At 40.9% G+C, this 10,794-nt stretch overlaps 1 protein-coding gene across 1 annotated transcript in view; it reads left to right on the top strand.

The window, feature by feature from the left end:
- Nucleotides 1-258: 258 nt before the first annotated feature.
- Nucleotides 259-10,794, top strand: part of LOC119408340 (leucine-rich repeat and immunoglobulin-like domain-containing nogo receptor-interacting protein 2) — a 362,179-nt gene continuing 351,643 nt past the window's right edge. The window contains exon 1 of the mRNA XM_037675136.1: nucleotides 259-304. The gene's annotated coding sequence lies outside the window, so the exon portion shown is untranslated. The remainder of the gene's footprint in view (nucleotides 305-10,794) is intronic.

Raw genomic sequence — 10,794 nt, 5'->3', positions numbered from 1 at the left:
TCTCCTCTCTGTCAACATAATGTACTTTGGCTGTTGGATACAAGGAGCAGTTCATGAGCCAGGTCATATAAGAAATGTGTAATACGGATATTTTATAACTATTTTTATTGCCCATTAATATTGCCTCATTGTGGTTTTCTCCTATTTGAAAGCGAATTATTGATTATGATTGTGGCTTATAGAACATAACGTACTGTCTGAACTCTTTTTCCTGCAGATAAAGGAAAACTGAATGCAGGAAAAGACAAAGAAAGACACGAGTGAGGAGCAGATATGGCTGAGGGGATGATTGCTTCAGATTGTGGTAAGCAGCAATTTCCCGTCTCTTAGCAGACTTATGGAGTTACTGTGGGATTCTGGGTAAAATAACTATTTTATTTTGTTTGATTTTGTTTTCCTGCACGGTTTTGGACTGACCTGTATTTTGGTCCCATAACAGAAATAAACTGAACACATCATTTTACAATTTAATGTAAAGGTTCTCATCTTCCACGTTTTTGCCTGATTATGTAAACCTTTTAGTTTTGTGTAAAACAAACAAAAAAATCATTAATAATGGTGGACTTGTGAAGTTGTTGTGTGGCTTGTCTGATCATCTCTGTGGTAAGCAACATCCCCTGAGTGTTTCTTTGTGTTTGGTCAAAAAGCTTGGTGTTTAACGTGCATGTGACGCTTGCATAGTAAGGTCCAACATGTAAATGTTGTGCATGTGTGGAAAGGATTGAGTACTGACAACGATGGAGAACAAGAACGTGACAACATGCTGGCAGTCCACTCAGGCCAAACGTTGTAAAGATGGTTTTGTGGAAATGAAGCCAACTTGAATAAGCAGGACATCGTGGTGATGACTGGATGGCCTGAAGCAAGTGTTGCAGTTTCTCCTTAATTTGCTTTAAAACTTGTGTCACTTGTACTGCTTCAGGCAACGTTTTCAGTTTTTAATTTGAAATCAAGTGCAAATTCAAAATGTACTGAAGTATATTCGTGCTGCTTTGGTGAAATGTCATGTTTCTTCTGAACACAGATTACACCAGAAATGTATGGAGCCCACTGGAGTTTAGCGTTTGCTCAAATCCCTCACCAGATCTCCCCTTACAGCACAGATGCATTAAAGTTTAGCTGCTCCTGCACGGAGACGGACACGAGCCTTCCTGTGCAAACATCTGGAAACAGACCCATGAGCTTTCTGCAGGAGGTCTGTCTGTACATTCGTCTGTCTGTCAGATGGCTGTCTGTTACTTGGTCACAGTAAAACTCCAAAATGTTTCTGCATCGTCCAGAAAACTCAAATGAAGGACTCAGTTGTGTTGCTGCCGTGCTCCATTATCTTAGTAAGCTACTGAAACGCATTTTAAAGACAATGTGTTGAAATCTCCATTGCTTCTTGTCCTTTTCTTTACATTTCCAGAGCCAGATTGTGCTCCTCAGTGCTGCCCCGCCCACCCACACCTGCTCCCTGTTATCATTAGTCCAGCTGTCCGTCCTCGTTAATCTCCGCCAAGTTAGTCTTCTAAACTTCTCTCATCTGCTGTTGGTCATTTCAGTCGCCTGCTCTCTGGTTCTTCTCTGCTCTCACAGCAGCACTTTGCATTTTCCTGCCATCACACAGTTGTCCTTCTCAGAAAACAATTCTGTGATATGGCCCAAAAGAAAAACAACTCATATTTAGGCTGCATTTTGCCGTCCGTGAATTAGAAACTGAGCCAATCACGTCCCATCATAATGTGAACGTTCCCTGGAGCTGCAATGCAAGCTTCTCCTTTCTTGTAGTTTCTTACAGCTCTGAATGGCTCAGAGGAGCAACAGTGGACGGTTGACTTCAACCGCCACGCCCACTTGACCTGTTTGAGCTGCATCAGGACTAAGATTTATAGTTCCTGCTTTGAAACCGTTTCATGAATGGACTGTTGGTTCACAGAAATATGCTGCAATCATGAGTTGTACAACAGGAAGTTAAGATGACACTGAACTTTACTGATCCTGCAGGAAATTGTTGTGCCAGAGTTTCAGTACAAAGGAACAGACACAAGGATTCACACAAGATATAAAAATAAATAAATAAATAACATATGAATTACAAATATTAAAAATTAATTTCTAAAACAGGTTATGTGCAGACAGAAACATTAAAGTGTTTATTGTGGTGCAGGATTAATTTTCTTGTGTAGAAAGGGGGAGGAGTTGAAAAGTTTGATAGCCACATGCAGGAAGACTTCCTGTTAGTTTAACTAGTTCAGAAACGGAGAGTTTAAACTAATAAAATACACATCAAACACTAGTTTTCATGCTAAATGTTGGCAAACCCTTCATGACTTCTAATGCACTGCTTACTGTTGGTTTATTGTTTTCAGCCTCATTATTAACTGCATTAAACTGCATTAAGCTGCATTAATAACTGTATTAAACCTCATTAAACTGCATTAATGACTGTATTAAACTACATTAATAACTGCATTAATAACTGCAATAATATCTGCACTTATAACTGCACTTATAACTGCATTAATAACTGCATTAAACTGCATTAAGCTGCATTAATAACTGCATTAATAACTGCATTAATAACTGCAATAATATCTGCACTTATAACTGCATTAATAACTGCATTAAACTGCATTAAGCTGCATTAATAACTGCATTAAACTGCATTAAGCTGCATTAATAACTGTATTAAACCTCATTAAACTGCATTAATGACTGTATTAAACTACATTAATAACTGCATTAATAACTGCATTAATATCTGCACTTATAACTGCACTTATAACTGCATTAATAACTGCATTAAACTACATTAATATTTGCACTAATAACTGCATTAATGACTGTAGTAAACTACATTAATAACTACATTAATAACCTAATTAATAACTGCATTAATATCTGCACTTATAACTGCATTAATAACTGCATTAAACTACATTAATATTTGCACTAATAACTGCATTAATAACTGCATTAAAGACTAAAAAGTCTTCTTTAAAAGATGCCGTCCTGTAAAACGTCCAGAACATTCAGAAGATATCTTCACTGCTGCACAACTTAAAGCATTTTTGCTTTTCCACTGTCATGTTTGCTTTGCCTGACGTGCTGACAGCAGATCCATCATTTCTGAAGCAATTCCCAGAATTTTACGACACAAAGAGACGACTTGACAAGATTCTTATTCAAAAGTCAAACTTTCTTACTAGTGGCAGCTTTTGTCACGTTTGAGATTACAAGTGTCACTTTATGAATGTATGTGCATCCGTGAGCACAGGAATCTGCAACTAGAACTTTGTGTGTGCGTGTGCGTGTGTGCGTGCGTGTGTGCGTGCGTGCGTGCACCAACTTAAGTGAAGGTGGCATCTCTGTGTGGGAAGAGGCATTTGCATCTCGGCTTGACGCAGAAAAAGATGAAAGCAGTCAATGCTGTGGTAAAAAACGTGAGTTTGCAGACAGATAATGTCATTTCCTCAATATCACCATTAAATCTTAATATCCTGCTTCGTGGGCGGAGCCAGCCAAGCATGGGATTGTGTTTTGCATCTAAATCAAGAAGGTGTGTTTGCTCGCAGAGCCTCATTGATGCACAGTTTGATACGTCTTTTCTCTGCCTCACAGATGCACCTGCTGATCGTGCAGCTGTTTGTTGCATCCGAAGCTGTCTCACTGCAACTATAACACCTGTAATCAGGTGTGTGTGTGTGGGGGGGGGGGGGGGGGGGACAACACTCAAAGATTTACAGTCAAGTTATCATCGCTGCTGTGGAATTAGAATGCGGAGGTCTCTGAAAAACACCATTTGTATATTCACTTTAAAAATCTTAAAGCAGGTGGCATTTGTCAAACCTTGAAAGGACAAAAATATGAAGATATAATTTTTGCACTTATGTGAATTTAATGTGAATCACTGTGATGCCTGTATGTCTTTAATCTGTTTCTTTGATGCAAAGCACGCCTTGTGTAGTAACTTGGACCAAACAAAGCTGCAGGTGACTGATGAACCTTTTCATTGTGGCTCAAGTAAAATCCTACATCTATTCAGAGGACTCCTGCAGGCTTTGTAGATTTTAAAATGCTGCTTCTCTTTTATCCCTGTTCTCCACAAAGTGCTGTGTTTCCCTGCATGGCATCGACTGTCTCTCTGTCCGTGGTATTATTAGATCTGGCTGCTCACTTTAAGTTATAGAAGTGAAAACCTGTGTGAAGAGAGGTGCTGACAGAAGAGTGAAACATTCATGTGAGGCCCGGCTGCTGGTTTACTGGGAGAAAACACTAATGAGATGGTTTTAGGAGGGGGAGCTGCCTCCTGCTGACAGAAGACGAGCCACGGTGCTTGGGTCACGTGACGGCACCTCGTTCTGATTTAGGAAGACGATCATCGCTTGTTTGTGCAGCTTCTGCTAAAATCATCCCGTTTGATCCTGGACAAATAAAAAAACAGTGAAAGAAAATAAATAAATACATAAACATCCTGGCTGCTTTAAAATGGTTATACAAATTTGTAAAATGAATTATTTTTCTAATAAATTAAGGTGTTCTTTTAAAAGTTCCTAAGTATAATTTTTACATGCATTTAATAGAAATATAATTCTGTCCTTTTGGTACGCTCATCAGTTAATGAACTTAAGATTGTAATAATTGTGTGTCAGCTCTTTTTACAATAAGGAACAGGGTCAGACAGGGAAGCATTCGCTCTCCTCTTCTTTTTAATGTATGCATGGATGATTTATCAAAGTGGCTACTAAACTGTGGGACAGGGTGTGGAACCATAATAACCATCTCATGGATGCAGATGATCTGGTTATTGTGAGTCCTTGTCACGCTGGTCTTCAACAATTATTGAGTCTCTGCTCCCAACATGGTCAGCAGTATGACATTATGTACAATGCACTGAAATAAGATCATGATCATAAGAACCAGGGAGGACCAGAAGTTGGTACTTCCTGACTTCTCTTTATCTGGTGCTGCTGTTAAACACCTGGGACATTATGTAACTGATGGTCTGGCTGATGACATGGACATTTACAGACTACGTTGTTTAATGTATGCCCAAGCCAACACGCTTGTACACAGGTTCAGGATGTGCTCTGTGTGAGTGAAAGTGGCTCTTTTTAAAGCACACTGCACTCCTCTGTATACTGCCCACCTGTGGAGACGATACAAGCAAAGCAGCATTCAGAAACTCAAAGTGGCACGTAATGACGGGATGAGGAAGCTGCTTAGGATGCTCAGGTGGACTAGTGCAAGTCAATTATGTGTTGGTGTCTCCGCTTGTTATGCTGCGTTACGTAACCGTATGCACAGATTTATGTGCAGAGGACATGATTCTACAAATAACATCATCCTGGTACTATCGGATGTTGCACAAAGCTCAGTCAGGTTTAAGTCCAGAATGTGGAACCATTGATGTTTCAGCCATTTTGTAAATCTGTGACTTACCTTCGTGAGCTTTTATTTTTACTTTTTTATCTTTTTATATTATCTGTTTGCATTTTGTTTTTTATATGAACCTACGTGTGTCTTTAATAAAGGTGATAATGATGATGATGATGATGATGATGAATACTGCATCACTCATTTGCCCAATCATTTTCTTTTGGCGCATTCTTTTAAATAGTATTGCCATTCATAGAGTTGTGAAGAAATATATTACAGAATTCATATTTTAAAACTAAAATATCAACCATAAATGTGTTTGCATGGCCAGTATCAGTAAAATCAAATGCAGCATGCAGAATATGCAGAGCCATTTAACAACAAGTCCCCGTCGCTGAAACATATTGGACTCTTATTTAGACTGTTCAAATTGTAAATGAGTGGAAATGACATGCAGATCATTACCATGAGATCATTCTGAAACAACACGCAGTCTGGGAATGAGCTTGCTTTGTGTTTGAAAGTTGTTTTTTCATGTGCTGTTGTTGGAATTCAGCAGGAGCGAAACGTTCCAAGCAGTGTGTCGCACGCTGTAAAAATAGAACAGATGGAAAGAAAATGACAATGTATTTAATTATTGTGAAACGGTGTCTATATTTATTTTTGCAATGGGATTCATGAGCATAGATTCTTAGAAATAAATGAAACATGTCTGTACTAACGTTACAATTGCCAGTGTATTATAACATCATCATATTTGGTGCGTGACCCGTCATTTCATGTCAGCACAAACAGCTAGTACCGGCTTTATAGTTGTCTCTGAGGAGGTCAAGTGTTTCCTAATGCAGCGTTACTTTTACCAAAATTAATACGACATAAACAAACCTTCAAGTTCAGATACATACATGTATACATGTATTTGTATGTGTGTGCATATCTATCTATCTTTCTAAATATATATATATATATATATATATATATATATATATATATGTATATAGATATGTATATGTGTATATATATATGTATATGTGTACATATATATGTATATGTGTATATATATATGTATATGTGTATATATATGAACAGACCACCCAGCACCAGACTCACCTCGCCACCGGATGAAGAGCATCTCAGCGTGACCTCAGCAGAAGTAAGGAGTACCTTCAGGAGGATTAATCCGCACAAAGCAACTGGCCCAGACAACATCCCCGGAAAAGTGTTGAAGGAATGTGCTGATCAGCTCTGTGAGGTGCTGGAAGACATCTTTAACACCTCACTTACCCTGGAGACAGTTCCCACCTGCCTGAAGACTGCCACCATCATCCCAGTCCCAAAAAGCTCTACAGTGACTGGTCTGAATGACTATCGGCCAGTGGCCCTCACCCTGATAGTCACTAAATGCTTCGAAAAACTGGTCATGACTCACATCAAAACAACCATCAACATCAACGAGGACCCTTATCAGTACGCATACCGTGAGAACCGATCAACAGAAGATGCCATCTCCTCTGTGGTCCACACTGCGCTCAACCACCTGGAGCAGAAAAACTCTTACGTCCGTATGCTCTTTGTGGACTTCATGTCTGCCTTCAACACCATGATCCCCCAAACCCTGATGGACAAACTATCCACACTAGGACTAAGCCCCTCCATCTGCAACTGGGTACTAGACTTTTTAACAAACAGACCACAGTTAGTGAGGATCCACAACCTCTCCTCCTCCACCATAACCCTCAGCACTGGCTCTCCTCAGGGATGTGTGTTGAGCCCCCTTCTGTTTACTCTGCTCACATATGATTGTGCAGCTACCCATCCAGGCTGTCACATTGTAAAGTTTGCAGATGATACAGCGGTGGTGGGATGCATCACAAACAATGATGAGTCCAGCTACAGGCAGGAGGTGGAACACCTGGAGAGCTGGTGCAGAGAGAATAACCTTCACATCAATGTGAAGAAGACAAAGGAGATGATTGTGGACTTCAGAAGGAACAAAAACACCTACACCCCCCTGAACATAAGAGGATCTGCGGTGGAAGTGGTCTCCAGCTACAAGTACTTGGGTGTACACATGAATGACAACCTCAGCTGGAGCAACAACACCACCAGCCTGATCAAGAAAGCTCATCAGAGACTCTACTTCCTCAGGTGGCTGAGGCGAGCTGGTCTGGGAAGCTCAGTCCTCACCTCCTTCTACAGGTGTGCAGTGGAGAGCATCCTGTGCTCCAGCATCAACGTGTGGCATGGAGGCTGCACAGCTGCAGAAAGAAAAGCTTTGCAGAGAGTGGTGAAGGCTGCACAGAAGACTGTTGGAATCAGTCTCCCCACCATCACAGACATCTACACCTCCAGATGCAGGAAGAGGGCCACCTGCATCATGAAGGACCCCACCCACCCAGCACACACACTTTTTGCCCCACTCCCCTCAGGAAGGAGGTTAAGGAGCATTAAATGTAGAACCACTAGACTGAGGAACAGCTTCTACCCTGAGGCTGTTAGACTCATGAATCTCTAACTAGAATAATCACTGTGAAAAACCATATCATGTTGCTGCTGATCTGTTTCATGTTGCTGCTGATCTGTTTCAATGTTGATGTGTTCATGCGTGCACATCTGCTCACAGACTCATGTTCATGTTTGTGCTGATGTTCAATGTTTTATGTTATGAGTGCTTAGTGTATATTTAGTTGATGTTTTTCTTAGTTCATATCTTAGATGTTATTACTGTTTTTCTTATACATTTTATTGTTGGATGTAACTGGGACCCTGTGGACATAATTTCGCTCCACCACATGTACCACATGAGGTGCGAATGACAATAAAGAAACTCTGACTCTGACTCTGACTCTGACTCTGATATATATATATATATATATATATATATATATTTATATATATATATATATATAAATATATGTTTTGTTTTATTATGGTGGGTCAGTTATTAGAGATGTTGACTCTCAGCAAGGTTGCCAGTTCAAATCCTGGTCCGGAGGCCTTTCTGTGTGGAGTTTGCATGTTCTCTCCGTGCTGCGTGGGTTTTCTCCAGGTACTCCAGTTTCCTTCCACAGACCAAAAACATGCACGTTAGACTGATGGTAACTCTGAATTGTCCCCATGTGTCCCTGTGATGGACTGGAGACCTGTCCAGGGTGTCCCCTGCGTCCCACACCGTGATGGCTGGACCTGGGCACCAGTGACTCCTGTAACCTGAAAAGGAAGAAGCGGATAAAGATGATGGGAGGATGAAGGTTCAGTTAGACCTAAAAGTAGCTTCTTCTTGTTTTACGTTTAAGAACCAGGTTGAGATTTGTAACGTCTTCACTGTGTTCAGAGATGATGAACCACACGTCCATGTAGAAAAGTCCTTCTTTCAGATGTTCTGGAGGTCAGTCTGTTTAGTTTGAACATGCCATTGTATGTTTTGGTAGAGCTCATGTTGGGATGTTCCTCCAAGCCTTTAGAGGCTCTCCATGTTGTCACCTGCTCAGGGTAGCAAACCCTTTGTGATGCATGAGTCATCAGATCCAGAGGTCAGAAGACATCAGGATGTTCTGACCTGTCAGGACAGCAGGAATCAAAAAGGACAGACATTTCTTCTTAGATGTTTTTGGAGCTTTGTCCTTCACAGCCTTCAGTTAATGTAGACTGGATTAACAGTCCACTGCAGAAAGGACCGGGGTACGCTCCCTGTGGCTTTCCTCTGCCTGTTTTTGTTTGTTTGTTTGTTTGTTTGTTTTCCCACTCAGGAAGTTCAAAACTTCTAATTAAATCTTGAAAGAGGGAATGAATCTTCTTCGTCCACCAACTGAGCTGTGTTCACAAACTGAACATCAATGTTTGTTTTTGTTATTTATGATTCCAAAATGTGTAAATGTGTATATATTTTTATATTTCTCTTTTCTGGAGGTATTTGATTAGTGACGTGAATGACATGAAGGAGAGTGGAGTGGGCCCACTCGCCTCAACAGCTGGAAAACGTTGTGTGTAGACTGTCCCTGCAGCCATTAGCCATGACGTGATCACAAGAGTTCCATCTGAAAACTTAGTTCATCGTCAGAAAGATGAAGTTAAGGACGTTATAATCCTCCGTGTGTCAAACTCATTCATGCACATTTTGTCCCCTCAGGTTTTATCTTTATAACTGTTAAATACTTCACCCCTTTAAGATTGGCATGATTTTATTTTACTATAAAAATCATGGGGATTCTAAAATAGGAACTAATTTCTGTGTCTTAAAGAATAAACAACTATTGACGGAGCTTGTTCAAAGGATAGTTTCAAAGTGTTCCTCTCAGCAGCAGATGCTAATCCACTCTGAGAGGCAGTAATAATCTGTATGAAGCGCCGCCTGCGTGCAGGTGGACTGTGTGCGCTGCCTTCTGCAGCCTTTAATGTGCAGCCGTGCAACTCTAACCTGCTGAACAAGCCGAGGCGCTGACGGCTAAATCCAAGCCTGAAAATAAAATATCATGGATCAGCAGGTGTGACTGCCGAGGACGTCCCCCTCCAAGGCTGAGCAGCACGGCAAAAATAACTTTCATGCAAGATTGTATTCACCTCTCAGTTGAATGGGATAAAGATCAATAGTTCATGAGATCTCACAGATTCTCAGAAAGGGTCAAAACCACGCCAGGGGAATTAGTCGACATGTTTTATAGTAATTTAAAGAATAAAGAGTTAAAACTTTTGAAGACAACAAGAACTGAGAGGACTGTTGGTTTTTTGTAAATCCAAAGCTTCAACAGGTTCTTTAGGTGTAACGGGTCGATCTGTGCTTAGTATGGGTTGAGATGGTGGAGAGGTAGGGCACCGGACGTGGGACCAGAAAGTCACAGGTTCAACTCCCTGTCACGCCCACATGCCGTGGTGGTGTCCTGGGAAACTGCACAGGCGGCTGTGGCTGACTGGTTAGAGCAGCCGTCCTGCAATGCAAGAGTTGGGGGTTCGATTCTACCAGCAGTCACATGCTTAAGTGTCCCTGGGCAAGACACTGAACCCCTCACTGCCTCTGACGTGTGTCCATCAGTGTCTGAGTGTGATGAAGCTCTGGTTAGTCTCTGTACAGATCTAGTAGAGTGCATGACTCAAAGTCAGAGTTTATCATCGTTCCACCTCAAGTGGTACATCAGGTGGAACGAAACTATGTACACAGGGTCCCAGGTACATCCGACAATAAAATGTAAAAGAAACACAATAATAAGATCCAAGATATGAACGAAGAAAAACATTAATAAAAATATGCTAAGTACTAATAGTAATAAAAAAAAACAATACGTTGAACAGCAGCACGAACATGAGTCTGTGTGAGCAGATGAGCACGAATGAACACAGCAACATGAACCAGATCAACAGCAACATGGAACAGATCAGCAGCAGCATGAACCAGATCAGCAGAAACATGAAACAGATCAGCAGAAACATGAAACAGAT

This window comes from Nematolebias whitei, chromosome 4 (genome assembly GCF_014905685.2).
Source record: "Nematolebias whitei isolate Nwh7 chromosome 4, NemWhi1, whole genome shotgun sequence".
NCBI lineage: Eukaryota > Metazoa > Chordata > Actinopteri > Cyprinodontiformes > Rivulidae > Nematolebias > Nematolebias whitei.
Note: the sequence above shows the minus strand (reverse complement) of the source record. Positions and strands in the feature narration are given on the sequence as shown.